The sequence below is a fragment of the Symphalangus syndactylus genome, chromosome 8 (assembly GCF_028878055.3).
Source record: "Symphalangus syndactylus isolate Jambi chromosome 8, NHGRI_mSymSyn1-v2.1_pri, whole genome shotgun sequence".
NCBI lineage: Eukaryota > Metazoa > Chordata > Mammalia > Primates > Hylobatidae > Symphalangus > Symphalangus syndactylus.
In genome coordinates this window covers 60,159,190-60,174,334 of record NC_072430.2, presented here as the reverse complement: position 1 = coordinate 60,174,334, position 15,145 = coordinate 60,159,190, and the positions used below count along the sequence as shown (strand labels likewise).

Below are 15,145 nucleotides of genomic sequence, written 5' to 3'. Positions count from 1 at the left end.
AGCATGATTTATAGTCCTTTGGGTATATACCCAGTAATGGGATGGCTGTGTCAAATGGTATTTCTAGTTCTAGATCCCTGAGGAATCGCCACACTGACTTCCACAATGGTTGAACTAGTTTACAGTCCCACCAACAGTGTAAAAGTGTTCCTATTTCTCCACATCCTCTCCAGCACCTGTTGTTCCCTGATTTTTTAATGATGGCCATTCTAACTGGTGTGAGATGGTATCTCACTGTGGTTTTGATTTGCATTTCTCTGATGGCCAGTGATGAGGAGCATTTCTTCATGTGTTTTTTGGCTGCATAAATGTCTTCTTTTGAGAAGTGTCTGTTCATGTCCTTTGCCCACTTTTTGATGGGGTTGTTTGTTTTATTCTTGTAAATTTGTTTGAGTTCATTGTAGATTCTGGATATTTGCCCTTTGTCAGATGAGTAGGTTGCAAAAATTTTCTCCCATTCTGTAGGTTGCCTGTTCACTCTGATGGTAGTTTCTTTTGCTGTGCAGAAGCTCTTTAGTTTAATTAGATCCCATTTGTCAATTTTGGCTTTTGTTGCCATTGCTTTTGGTGTTTTAGACATGAAGTCCTTGCCCACGCCTATGTCCTGAATGGTATTGCCTAGGTTTTCTTCTAGGGTTTTTATGGTTTTAGGTCTAACATTTAAGCCTTTAATCCATCTTGAATTAATTTTTGTGTAATGTGTAAGGAAGGGATCCAGTTTCAGCTTTCTACATATGGCTAGCCAGTTTTCCCAGCATCATTTATTAAACAGGGAATCCTTTCCCCATTTCTTGTTTTTGTCAGGTTTGTCAAAGATCAGATGGTTGTAGATGTGTGGTATTATTTCTGAGGGCTCTGTTCTGTTCCATTGGTCTGTATCTCTGTTTTGGAACCGGTACCATGCTGTTTTGGTTACTGCAGCCTTGTAGTATAGTTTGAAGTCAGGTAGCATGATGTCTCCAGCTTTGTTCTTTTGGCTTAGGATTGTCTTGGCTATGTGGGCTCTTTTTTGGTTCCATGTGAACTTTAAAGTAGTTTTTTCCAATTCTGTGAAGAAAGTTATTGGTAGCTTCATGGGGATGGCATTGAATCTATAAATTACCTTGGGCAGTATGGCCATTTTCACAATATTGATTCTTCCTACCCATGAGCATGGAATGTTCTTCCATTTGTCTGTGTCCTCTTTTATTTCACTGAGCAGTGGTTTGTAGTTATCCTTGAAGAGGTCCTTCACATCCCTTACAAGTTGGATTCCTAGGTATTTTATTCTCTTTGAAGCAATTGTGAATGGGAGTTCACTCATGATTTGGCTCTCTGTTTGTCTGTTATTGGTGTATAGTAATACTTGTGATTTTTGCACATTGATTTTGTATCCTGAGACTTTGCTGAAGTTGCTTATCAGCTTAAGGAGATTATGGGCTGAGACAATAGGGTTTTCTAAATATACAATCATGTCATCTGCAAACAGGGACTGTTTGACTTCCTCTTTTCCTAACTGAATACCCTTTATTTCTTTCACCTGCCTGATTGCCCTGGCCAGAACTTCCAACACTATGTTGAATAGGAGTGGTGAGAGACGGCATCCCTGTCTTGTGCCAGTTTTCAAAGGGAATGCTTCCAGTTTTTGCCCATTCAGTATGATATTGGCTGTGGGTTTGTCATAAATCACTCTTATAATTTTGAGATATGTCACATCAATACCTAATTAATTGAAAGTTTTTAGCATGAAGGGCTGCTGAATTTTGTCAAAGGCCTTTTCTGCATCTATTGAGATAATCATGTGGTTTTTGTTGTTGGTTCTGTTTATATGATAGATTACATTTATTGATTTGCATATGTTGAATGAGCCTTGCATCCCAGGGATGAACCCCACTTGATCATGGTGGATAAGCTTTTTGATGTGCTGCTGGATTCGGTTTGCCAGTATTTTATTGAGGATTTTTGCATGGATGTTCATCAGGGATATTGGTCTAAAATTCTCTTTTTTGTTGTGTCTCTGCCAGGCTTTGGTATCAGGATGATGCTGGCCTCATAAAATGAGTTAGGGAGGATTCCCTCTTTTTCTATTGATTGGAATAGTTTCAGAAGGAATGGTACCAGCTCCTCCTTGTACCTCTGGTAGAATTCGGCTGTGAATCCGTCTGGACCTGCGCTTTTTTTGGTTGGTAGCCTCTTAATTATTGCCTCAATTTCAGAGCCTGTTATTGGTATATTCAAGGATTCAACTTCACCCTGGTTTAGTCTTGGGAGGGTGTATGTGTCCAGGAATTTATCCATTTCTTCTAGATTTTCTAGTTTATTTGCATAGAGATGTTTATAGTATTCTCTGATGGTAGTTTGTATCTCTGTGGGATCAGTGGTGATATCCCCTTTATCATTTTTTATTGCATCTATTTGATTCTTCTCTATTTTCTTCTTTATTAGTCTTGCTAGTAGTCTATCAACTTTGTTGATCTTTTCCAAAAAACAGCTCCTGGATTCATTGATTTTTTGAAGAGTTTTTTGTGTCTCTATCTCCTTCATTTCTGCTCTCATCTTAGTTATTTGTTGCCTTCTGCTAGCTTTTGAATGTGTTTGCTCTTGCTTCTCTAGTTCTTTTAATTGTGATGTTAGGGTGTCAATTTTTGATCTTTTCTGCTTTCTCTCGTGGGCATTTAGTGCTATAAATTTCCCTCTACACACTGCTTTAAATGTGTCCCAGAGATTCTGGTATGTTGTGTCATTGTTCTCATTGGTTTCAAAGAACATCTTTATTTCTGCCTTCATTTCGTTATCTACCCAGTAGTCATTCAGGAGCAGGTTGTTCAGTTTCCATGTAGTTGAGCAGTTTTGAGTGAGTTTCTTAATCCTGAGTTCTAGTTTGATTGCACTGTGGTCTGAGAGACAGGTTGTTATAATTTCCATTCTTTTACATTTGCTGAGGAGTGCTTTACTTCCAAATATGTGGTCAATTTTGGAATAAGTGTGATATAATGCTGAGAAGAATGTATATTCTGTTGATTTGGGGTGGAGAGTTCTGTAGATGTCTGTTAGGTCTGCTTGGTGCAGAACTGAGTTCAATTCCTGGATATCCTTCTTAATTTTCTGTCTCATTGATCTGTCTAATGTTGACAGTGGGGTGTTAAAGTCTCCCATTATTATTGTGTGGGAGTCTAAGTCTCTTTGTAGGTTACTAAGGACTTGCTTTATGAATCTGGGTGCTCCTGTGTTGGGTGCATGTAGATTTAGGTTAGTTCTTCTTGTTGAATTGATCCCTTTACCATTATGTAATGGCCTTGTCTGTTCTGATCTTTGTTGGTTTAAAGTCTGTTTTATCAGAGACTAGGATTGCAACCCCTGCTTTTTTTTGTTTTCCATTTGCTTGGTAGATCTTCCTCCATCCCTTTATTTTGAGCCTGTGTGTGTCTCTGCATAAGAGATGGGTCTCCTGAATACAGCACACTAATGGGTCTTGACTCTTTATCCAATTTGCCAGTCTGTGTCTTTTAATTGGAGCATTTAGCCCATTTACATTTAAGATTAATATTGTTATGTGTGAATTTGATTCTGTCATTATGATGTTAGCTGGTTATTTTGCTCATTAGTTGATGCAGTTTCTTCCTAGCATCGATGGCATGTTTTTTCAGTGGCTGGTACCGGCTGTTCCTTTCCATGTTTAGTGCTTCCTTCAGGAGCTCTGTAAGGCAGGCCTGGTGGTGACAAAATCTCTCAGCATTTGCTTGTCTGTAAAGGATTTTAGTTCCCCTTCACTTATGAAGCTTAATTTGGCTGGATATGAAATTCTGGGTTGAAAATTCTTTTCTTGGAGGTTCCAAGATGGCCGAATAGGAACAGCTCCAGTCTACAGTTCCTAGCATGAGTGACACAGAAGACAGGTGATTTCTGCATTTCCAACGGAGGTGCTGGGTTCATCGCACTGGGGCTTGTTGGACAGTGGATGCAGGACAGTGGGTGCACCCCACAGACCATGAGCCAAAGCAAGGCCAGGCACTGCCTCACCCGGGAAGTGCAAGGGGTCGGGGAATTCCCTTTCCTAGCCAAGGGAAGCCGTGACAGACAGCACCTAGAAAATTGGGTCACTCCCACCTTAATACTGCACTTTTCCAATGGTCTTAGCAAATGGCACACCAGGAGATTATATCCCACGCCTGGCTCAGAGGGTCCCACGGCCATGGAGCCTTGCTCACTGCTAGCACAGCAGTCTGAGAAGGAACTGCAAGGTGGCAGTGAGGCTGGGGGAGGGGCACCCACCATTTCTGGGGCTTGAGTAGGTAAACAAAGTGGCAGGGAAGCTCGAACTGGGTGGAGCCCCCCGCAGCTCAAGGAGGCCTGCCTGCCTCTGTAGACTCCACCTCTGAGGGCAGGGCATAGTTGAACAAAAGGCAGCAGAAACTTCTGCAGACTTAAATGTCCCTGTATGGAGTTTGAGATCTGAGAATGGACAGACTGCCTCCTCAAGTGGGTCCCTGACCCCCAAGTAGCCTAACTGGGAGGCACCTCCCAGTAGGGGCTGACTGACACCTCATACAGCCGGATGCCCCTCTGAGACGAAGCTTCCAGAGGAATGATCAGGCAGTAACATTTGCCACTCTGCAATATTTGTGGTTCTGCAGGCTGTGCTGGTGATACCCAAGCAAACAGGATCTAGCCAGACAAATAAAGAAGAAAAGAGAGAAGAATCAAATAGACAGAATGAAAAAAGATAAAGGGGATATCATTACCATCCCACAGAAATATAAACTACTATCAGAGAACACTATAAACACCTCTATGCAAATCAACTAGAAAATCTAGAAGAAATGGATAAATTCCCAAACACATACACCCTCCCAAAACTAAACCAGGAAGAACTTGAATCCCTGAATAGACCAATAACAAGTTCTGAAATTGAGGCAGTAATTAATAGCCTACCATCCGAAAAAAGCCCAGGACCAGATGGATTCACAGCTGAATTCTACCAGAGGTACAGAGAGGAGCTGGTACCATTCCTTCTGAAACTATTCCAAACAATAGAAAAAGAGGAACTGTTCCCTAACTCATTTTATGAGGCCAGCGTCATCCTGATACCAAAACCTGGTAGAGACACAACAAAAAAAGAAAATTTCAGGCCAATATCTCTGATGAACATGGATGCAAAAAATCCTCAATAGAATATTGGCAAACCAAATCCAGGAGCACATCAAAAAGCATATCCACCACAATCAAGTTGGCTTCATCTCTGGGATCCAAGACTGGTTCGACATACGCAAATCAATAAATGTAATCCATCACATAAAGAGAACCAAAGACAAAAACCACATGATTACCTCAATAGATGCAGAAAAGGCCTTTGATAAAATTCAACACCTCTTATGCTAAAAACACTCAATAAGCTAGGTATTGATGTGACATATCTCAAAATTATAAGAGCTATTTATGACAAAACCACAGCCAATATCATACTAAATGGGCAAAAGCTGGAAGCATCCCCTTTGAACACTAGCACAACACAATGATGCCCTGTCTCACCACTCCTATTCAACACAGTATTGGAAGTTCTGGCCAGGGCAATCAGGCAAGAGAAAGAAATAAAGGGTATTCAAATAGGAAGAGAGGAAGTCAAATTATCTCTGTTTGCAGATGACATGATTGTATATTTAGAAAACCCTATTGTCTCAGCCCATAATCTCCTCAAGCTGATAAGCAACTTCAGCAAAGTCCTAGGATACAAAATCAATGTGCAAAAATCACAAGCATTCCTATACTCCAAGAACAGATAAACAGAGAGCCAAATCATGAGTGAACTCCCATTCACAATTGCTTCAGAGAATAGAATACCTAGGAATCCAACTTACAAGGGATGTGAAGGACCTCTTCAAGGAGAACTACAGACCACTGTTCAAGGAAATAAGAGAGGACGCAAACAAATGGAAAAACATTCCATGCTCATGGATAGGAAGAATCAGTATTGTGAAAATGGCTATAATGCCCAAAGTAATTTATAGATTCAATCCTATTCCCATCAAGCTACCATTGACTTTCATCACGGAATTAGAAAAAACTACTTTAAATGTCATATGGAATGAAAAAAGAGCCCACATAGCCAAGACAATCCTAAGCAAAATGAACAAAGCTGGAGGCATCACACAACCTGAATTCAAACTATACTACAAGGCTATAGCAACCAAAACAGCATGGTACTGGTACCAAAACAGATATATAGACCAATGGAACAGAACAGAGGCCTCAGAAATAACACCACACATCTACAACCATCTGATGTTTGACAAACCTGACCCAAACAAACAATAGGGAAAGGATTCTCTATTTAATAAGTGGTGTTGGGAAAACTGGCTAGCCATATGCAGAAAACTGAAACTAGACCCCTTCCTTACACCTTATACAAAAATTAACTAAAGATGAATTAAAGACTTAAATGTAAGACCTAAAACCATAAAAACCCTAGAAGAAAACCTAGGCAATACCATTCAGGACGTAGGCATGGGCAAAGACTTCATGACTAAAACACCAAAAGCAATGGCAACAAAAGCCAAAATTGACAAATGGGATCTAATTAAACTAAAGAGCTTCTGCTCAGCAAAAGAAACTATCATCATATGAATAGGCAACCTACAGAATGGGAGAAAAATTTTTGCAATCTATCCATCTGACAAAGGGTTAATATCCAGAATCTACAAAGAACTTAAACAAATTTACAAGAAAAATAAACAACCCCATCAAAAAGTGGGTGAAGGATATGAACAGACACTTTTCAAAAGAAGACATTTATGCAGGCAGCAAACATATGAAAGTAAGCTCATCATTACTGGTCATTAGAGAAATGCAAATCAAAACCACAATGAAATACCATCTCATGCCAGTTAGAATGGTGATCATTAAAAAGTCAGGAAACAACAGATGCTGAAGAGGACATGGAGAAATAGGAACACTTTTACACTGTTGGTGGGAGTGTAAATTAGTTCAACCATTGTGGAAGGCAGTGTGATGATTCCTCAAGGATCTAGAACCAGAAATACCATTTGACCCAGCAATCCCATTACTAGGTAAATACCGAAAGGATTATAAATCATTCTACTATAAAGACACATACACACATGTTTATTGCAGCACTGTTCACAACAGCAAAGACTTGGAACCAACCCAAATGCTCATCAATAATAGACTGGATAAAGAAAATGTGGCACATATATACCATGGAATGCTATGCAGCCATCAAAAAGGATGAGTTCATGTCCTTTGCAGGGACATGAATGAAGCTGGAAAGCATCATTCTCAGCAAACTAACACAGGAACAGAAAACCAAACACTGCATGTTCTCACTCATAAGTAGGAGTTGAACAATGAGAATACATGGACGCAGGGAGTGGAACATCACACACCATGGCCTGTTGGTGGGTGGTTGGCTAGGGGAGGGATACTATTAGAAGAAACACCTAATGTAGGTGACAGGTTGATGGGTGCAGCAAACCACCATGGCACATGTGTACCTATGTAACAAACCTGCACGTTCTGCACAGGTTTCCCAGAACTTAAAGTATAAAAAAAAAAAAAAAAAAAAAAAGTTTTGTTTTAAAGACACTATGTCTGCATGATTTCATTTCTAAAAAGATTATTTTACCTTTTGGAGGGTAAGTTACTGAGGAGGCCCATGTATAATACACTAACTAAAACATATTTTATACCAACCAACAATCGTTGTCAGCACTTAGCAAACAATAACTCATAAAAAATCATCCTTGTCAGTATAATAAATGCATAAACTGTTCTTGTTTAGAATTAATTCTTTTTTCCTTACAAATTCCTTTAGGCTCCTCTAATCACCACCCCACCCCCACATGCCCTCCAGAAAAAAAATTATAGTGCTAGACCAATTACCATAAACTACTGGATAACTAAAAAAATTTGTGTAGAAAGTGTAGTCTGTTACAGTTAAGTTACTAAAGAAAATCAGTCCGTTGATATATAAAACATAGAGTGAAAATAGGTTTCAAAAGGTATAATTTGTTATAAGGGAAATGTATATAATTTACTTTTTATGAATGAATCATTTACATGAAACTAATCAGTGTTGAAAAATGTTAATTTTTTTTTTTTTGAGATGGAATCTCACTCTGTCACCCAGGCTGGAGTGTAGCGGCATGATCTTGGCTCACTGCAACCTCTGTCTCCTGGGTTAAAGCAATTATCCTGTCTCAGCCTCCCAAGTAGCTGAGACTACAAGGGAGTGCCACCATGCTCAGCTAATTTTTGTATTTTTAGTGGAGACGGAGGTTTCACATGCTGGCCAGGCTGGTCTCAAACTCCTGACCTCAGGTGATCTGCCCACCCTGGCCTCCCAAAGTGCTGGGATTACAGGCATGAGCCACCACGTCCAGCCAATGTTGAATTTTTTTTTAATGAAAGATTAAGGTTTTAAAATAAGTGTTTATAAATGGCCTCCCACTGGGATAATCCGAATATTTAATGTATTAATCATAGTCCAGGCCCTTTCAGAGATTAACAATAAGTTCACTTAGAGACAATTCCCTAACTGTTGATTTGGGGTAAGACAGCAATTCCTTTCTGTTTTGTAATGATTTGACTTTGAACGAATATTTTTCAAAACACTTTTATAATACCTTAGTATGATGTTTCTCTATCTTTTTTACATTATCGGCCTTCCAGGGAGCCTTTTTAGACCCTTTTTTCCTATTTACTTCACTCTAAGAAATTTTAATAACACAGATATATTGTATATTTGTTTATGTGTTGTATGAATATCTGTGCTTTCCACATAAAAAAAGTATAAAACTTACTTACTAAAAGAGTAAGTATAAAAAGAGTAAGTATAAAACTTACTATATGTATATGTATAACCTATATATGAATGTTAGCAATTTATTAACATATAATAACAATAGCAATGCAATGCATTTTTAAAATTACTTAAAACTGATTTTTCTAGCAAAAATAAAGTGATTGAAAAAATTAAATTGATTTTAAAAGTTGATTTAGTAAATTTAACCTCTACCTTTTACTTGATAGGAGGAAAAAAACATTTAAATTAACTAGTTTACAAAAGAAATTGATATACCCAAGAATGAATCAATGTCATACCTAAGCTTGATGTTGTTTAACTAAAAATCCAGTGTTCAGTATGATGTTAGTAAGTTTAATACTAATGTCTCTGCTTGAACATATCAATTCTGTTTCTTTACTTTGCTAATATATTACTTACTGAACCAAAACCACTTTTAACTATATAAGATGTTAGAAAACAAAGCAGTACTTTTGTCATTTCAGATCACATTATTGAAAAAAGAAATTCAGTTATTTTGATCCCCACACTCAGCTATTTCACTTTTTTCAAATTTGTATTTGCATTCCTCATTATATTTTGATTCAATGAGTTCTATTTGAATTTCCTCCACAGCTGACTGAGCATTGTTTCCAGCTGGATCTAACATCCATGGCTTCACTTCTAAAGAAAATAAATCTAAAAATCTATTTTTTATTGCATCTTTGAAGAGCACAAATTGGCCAGGCATGGTGGCTCATGCCTGTAATCCCAACACTTTGGGAGGCTGAGGCGGGCAGATCACGAGGTCAGGAGATCAAGACCATCTCAGCTAACATGGTGAAACCTCTTGTCTACTAAAAATACAAAAAATTAGCAGGGCATGGTGGCACGCACCTGTAGCCCCAGCTACTCGGGAGGCTGAGGCAAAAGAATCGCTTGAACTCGGGAGGTGGAGGTTGCAGTGAGCTGAGATCGTGCCACTGCACTCCAAACCCAGCAACAGAGAGAGACTCCATCTCAAAAAACAAACAAACAAACAAAGAAGTCTACATGTCTTGTTAGTTTCCTTTAGAAAGCCGTCTGACTTCTGTATGTAGAAGAAACCTGACATATTGTTCTTTATCAAAACAAAATCTCTGAAGATGATATTTGCTATGTGATTTTTTTATTGATTGTTTTAATTACTATATCGAGACAGTGATAAACACTGAGCTAATAAATATTTTGAAGCCAGTTGATGTCTCTGTGATGCACAATGCAGTTTATTGCAAAAACTTCAGGACATACTTTTTTTAGGTTGTCTATAAACCTTTATGTTTTCCAATCATGGAATTAGCTCCACCAGAAGCACAAGACACCTAAGTCTCCAAAGGTACTTGTGTTTCATTCATCACACCAAAAATAGATGCTCTAATATAGTTAATTTCTAAAGATTTTACAAACATCTCATCTTGCAATTTACACTCACCATTGAAATAAACATATGTCATTAGAAGGGCCTTACTGTCATTAACTCTGATTTTGCCAATCTGAAAAAGAAATTCTTGCTTTTAATTTGCCAATTTGCTACTTTTCAGTGTTAACATCTTTGAATTGAATCATTGCTCAATGGTGATGTGTTTCAAGCACTGGAAGGATTTTGCTGCATCATTTTTGAAATTTCAATCTCTATGTTCATAGGACAGCCTCAGCTACTGTTTGAATACTACCAACTTTTGCAATGATTTGTGAACAATTTTCTAAGACTAAATCATTCCGTTGTCATTTGTTGGCTTAAATAAGGAAATTGTCATTTGTCTTTAAATAAGGAAGTAACGGTGTTACATTGCTCAAAATTCTGTTTATCTAAGAAACTTTTGCCTACACTCAGGTTGCAAAATATTTGCCTATAATTCTTGAAATTTTTAAAAGTTCTAACTTTTACAATCAGGTTTACTCTTTATCTTGAATTGATTTTTGTGTATGGTGTGATGTAGAATCAAGGTTCTTATTTTTCCCCCATATGAATATCCAGTTATTTCGGCACCATTCGTTGAAAAGGCTTTCTTTCTCCCATTGGACTGCTTTGGTGCCTTTATCAAAAATCAAATGACCACAAATGTGAGGCTTTCTCTTCTGTTCCATTGCCTATTTATCTGTCCAAATGCCAAAACCATACTGTCTTGATCACTGTGGCTTTGTAATAAGTCGTGAAAACAGATGATGAAGTCCTACAAATTTGTTCTTCCTTTTCAATATCTTATGAGATATTCTAGGTTTTTTACATTTGCACACACATTTTAGAATCAAAATCTCTTCATATACTCTTAAAACCTGAAGTTTAAATGGCTCAATATAGCCATGCATCCAAGTAGAGTTCCATGCGTCCTAGCAGAGTTTTATGTAGTCATTTCCCTCTGTAGATTGAGATACTAATTTCTTGGGATCACATATTCCATCATGGAAATCAATTTTTCTTCCCATTTGTACAACTACTTTAAAATCATGTATTATATTGCCTCTACCAGTGAGCCATTTGTTCGTAGCTAGCAGTTCTGCACTCTTAGGACTGAATTAACTAATCGGGTCCTATCATATCATAAACACAACCAGCCACAGCAAAATAGCTCATTATTTTGACTAAAACCAAGTGAATTCAAATATCAAAATTTTCACTGCTGTATAAAAAGGTGATGGCTTGTTTATTTCAAATAAATGCTATTGAACAAGTTCAAACCGTATTTGTAATTTCTAAAACATTCAAAAACATTGATTCAACTATTCTCCGAACTAAACCATCAGAACGAAATTTTGTTTAGATTGCTGAATTGAGTTTTCAGTAAAGATTTTCATAAAGAACAGCTTATCATGATTTAAATATTCTTTCTGCAAGGTATCATAGAGTGATACTTTGCAAAGCCAAGTTATTTTACTCATCCCATGGTAATTAATAACAAAGGAGTAGCAGGGCTTCCCTTTTTAAGTTCTAGTCAATTCTACCCTTTCCAAAAGAGTTTTTTCTATCTTGAGAAAATGCTTTTTGAAAAAAAAAATAACTAGAGGAAGGGAAAAGGGGTGAAAAAATCTTTCTTATACAATTAAATCTTTCTTTAGCAGAGACTGGCATATTCTTAACATATTCATAGAAGTATCCCCTCTAGTTATGTTGCAAAGGCATGCAAATAATAACTGTGGTTAAGTGCACTACATGACAGTCAATATTGTATTTTCCAAGCTTGTACTCATTATTCTTTATAGTAGTCATGTATTATGTGAAAGATCAAAAGATTTACATATCATATGGAGTGCTTTAGGGAATAACTTGCTGAGTACTTTAGATGCACAATGTTCCACAGCCTTTTAAATACGGATTTCACTTCTCTCTTTGTGATAAAGAAATAACAAGATAGAGCTAGATGTTTTTTCTTAATATAATAAAATGTCTATTTTTAAAAATAAGATAAAAGTTTGATATTTTTATCTGTAGTTCTAAACACAAGTTTTTGATCCAAAATAATAAATTGTAGCTTTCCTTTAATATGTGTGTTGAAAAAAAAAATACATATGACTCACCTCCAACGGATTCTCAAGAAATCCATGACAAAAACGTGCGGCGACTTTCACTGAAGTTACTAAATGATAGGACTGGTTAATCTGCCTGAAGACACTGACAGTGTAGCCTTTCTGGAGACTTTGAACAGGACTCCATGGCCTTTATTCCACAAAGCTGTAATATAAAATGTGGTGGGAGGGGCTAGCAACAGTCATTTTTACACTTAGCATGGATGTAAAAATGTAAGGAAGAAAATTATTAAGAGAGAAGGAATCTGGTTTATTGCCTCCCATTTTTCCTTACCTGAGAGGAACCAAATCAGAGGTTGAAAGGCTTATCATTCCAGGACTCTCCATTTGCTGATTAACATTTCTTCCACTGATCAGTTACCAATAGTAACATAAACAACAGACATTTATTGACACAAACAAGACCAGCTGAAAGACACTGCCGCTCAAACAACTGCTTTTAAGAAAAAACATTATTCATCTCTGAAAAGTCTGTGAAAAAAAGAAAAAACATCATCTATGCCAATGTCAAACACATCAGAAAGACAAGTTATCCAATACCCTTAAAAATGTTAGTGATTAAGTACCATGCATGCATGTGTTCATTGCAGCACTATTGACAATAGCAAAGTCATGGAATCAACCTAAATGCCCATCAGTGATAGCCTGGATAAGGAAAATGTACACACCATGGAATACTATGAAGCCACGAAAAAGAATGCGATCATGTCCTTTGCAGGCACATGGATGAAGCTGAGGCCATCATCCTTAGCAAACTAACACAGGAACAGAAAACCAAATATCACGTATTCTTACTTATAAGTGGGAGCTAAATGATGAGAACATATGGATACATAGAGGAGAACAACACACACTGGGGCCTTTTGGAGGGTGGAGGGTGGGAGAAGGGAGAGGATTCAGAAAAACAACAAGTGGGTACTAGGCTTAATACCTGGATGATGAAATAATCTGTACAACAAACCCCCATGACACGTGTTTACCTATGTAACAAACCTGCACTTGTACCCCTGAACTTAAAATAAAGGTTAAAAAAAAAAGTTAGTGATTAAATACTTTAGGAACACTTCTTCCTAGAGTTTTTGCATTAATTCACACCATTTTATTGGACCAACACAGCTTATTCATATCAATAATTTCAATAGCCAACAATTTTTGACAGTCTTTTTACACCTGGTGCTCTGTATACCATGTACACGTACCATGTACATTCGACCAAGGCGTAAGTAGGAACACCCGAGGTAGAAGAAAGAAGGACTCTATGACTTAGTATCAGAGTCTTGGCACCATATTGCCACAGAATACTGCACAGATGTACTATACTTTTATGCTTCCTAATCCAGCCAAATAGCTAAATATGTCTGCAGCATAAGAAAGCACATAAGGTGGAAGTTGAATGTTGAGTGGCCAATCCAAAGTATATGCTTTGGCAATTGGTAGAATAATGTCACCCATATTTAACTACTTCTTATAAGTGTGTACACAAACTATTGTGTTATATTACATTTCAGTCACAGTGTTTTACTGCCACAGACCAAATTCTGATAGGGGGCATGGATAAGAGATGAGAACTTATCATCATAAAACCTTTCTTCCTGAGAAGCTCTTGTCTTCCTGCTGTGGAAAAAAAAGTGCTGGGGAAAACCAGAGAGTACATATATTTGGAGCATTTCACTTTACTCCAGAACAAACTGAATGAAAACTCTTTTTTAATGAAGCATAACAGTGTAGAGAATTCTGCTTAAATATTTGCTCAGATAATATTTTCTTACTCTGGAGCTATGAATCTGGCAACAGAGACAGATTAATAATAGCAATGAGCCCTGTGGTTGTTTGAAGAGAGACTTCGTGTATCCAGATGTAGCAATCAAATAAGCTCCGATAACTTATAGCACAGACACAGACCATATACAGATTGCCAGGGAGCAGCCATCCATGAGCCATGTTTAAGGGTATGACACTGGCCCCTTCTATTTCTAAGAGTCTCACTATAGCAAATGCTACAGAAATTACAGTCAAAACACACGTGAAACATGCCATCTGATTCAGTTTCAGCCTCAGAAACATTTCAAAACACTTGAAGAATAACTACAGCTTGAATTTGTTTTTTTTTTTAGATTCGGGGGTACATGTGCAGGTTTGTTACATGGATACATTGCATGATGCTGAGGTTCGGGCTTCTATTGATCTCATCACCCAGATAGTGAACGTAGTACCCAAGAGGTAGTTTTCCCCCACTTCTTTTGGAATCCCCAGTGTCTATTGTTTTCATCTTTGTGTCTGTGTGTAGCCAGTGTTTAGCTTCCACTTATAAGTGAGAACATGTGGTATATTGTTTCTGTGTTAGTTCACTTAGGATAATGGCCTCCAGCTGCATCCATGTTGCTGCAAAGGACATGATTTTGTTCCTTTTAAGGCTAACTGCAGCTTTAAACCCATATTTACATTTAACATCATGATAAGGAACATGTGTGGATAATAATCCTGAACTAAAGAAACCAAAAGAATAAAATAGTAATCTTTTGGGAGAAGATAAAATATACATAGACAACCAAAACAATAGTTTGGGGAGGCTTTTTTTGCTTTCTTGTTTTTTTGTTTTATTTGTGTCTTAGTTCATTTTCGTTATCTCATTTTTGTTGCTGTAACAGAATACCTGAGACTGGGTAATTTATAATAAATAGAAATTTACTGGCTCATTGTTTTGGAGACTGGAAAATCTGAGATCAAGGAGCCAAAATTTGGTGAGGGCCTTCTTGCTGTGTCATCCCGTGGTAGAAGGTGAAAGGGTGGGAGAGAGGGAGAGAG

At 37.5% G+C, this 15,145-nt stretch overlaps 1 long non-coding RNA gene across 4 annotated transcripts in view; it reads right to left on the bottom strand.

The window, feature by feature from the left end:
* LOC129487848 (uncharacterized) overlaps positions 1–14,070 on the bottom strand; it is a 48,938-nt gene extending 34,868 nt beyond the window's left edge. For all 4 annotated transcript variants that reach the window (XR_008659483.1, XR_008659482.1, XR_008659484.1 and 1 more), the window contains exons 1-3: positions 12,615–14,070; positions 12,332–12,485; positions 12,052–12,141 (exon numbers count right to left, since the gene is read on the bottom strand). This is a non-coding gene — a long non-coding RNA (uncharacterized lncRNA). The remainder of the gene's footprint in view (positions 1–12,051; positions 12,142–12,331; positions 12,486–12,614) is intronic.
* Positions 14,071–15,145: the final 1,075 nt, after the last annotated feature.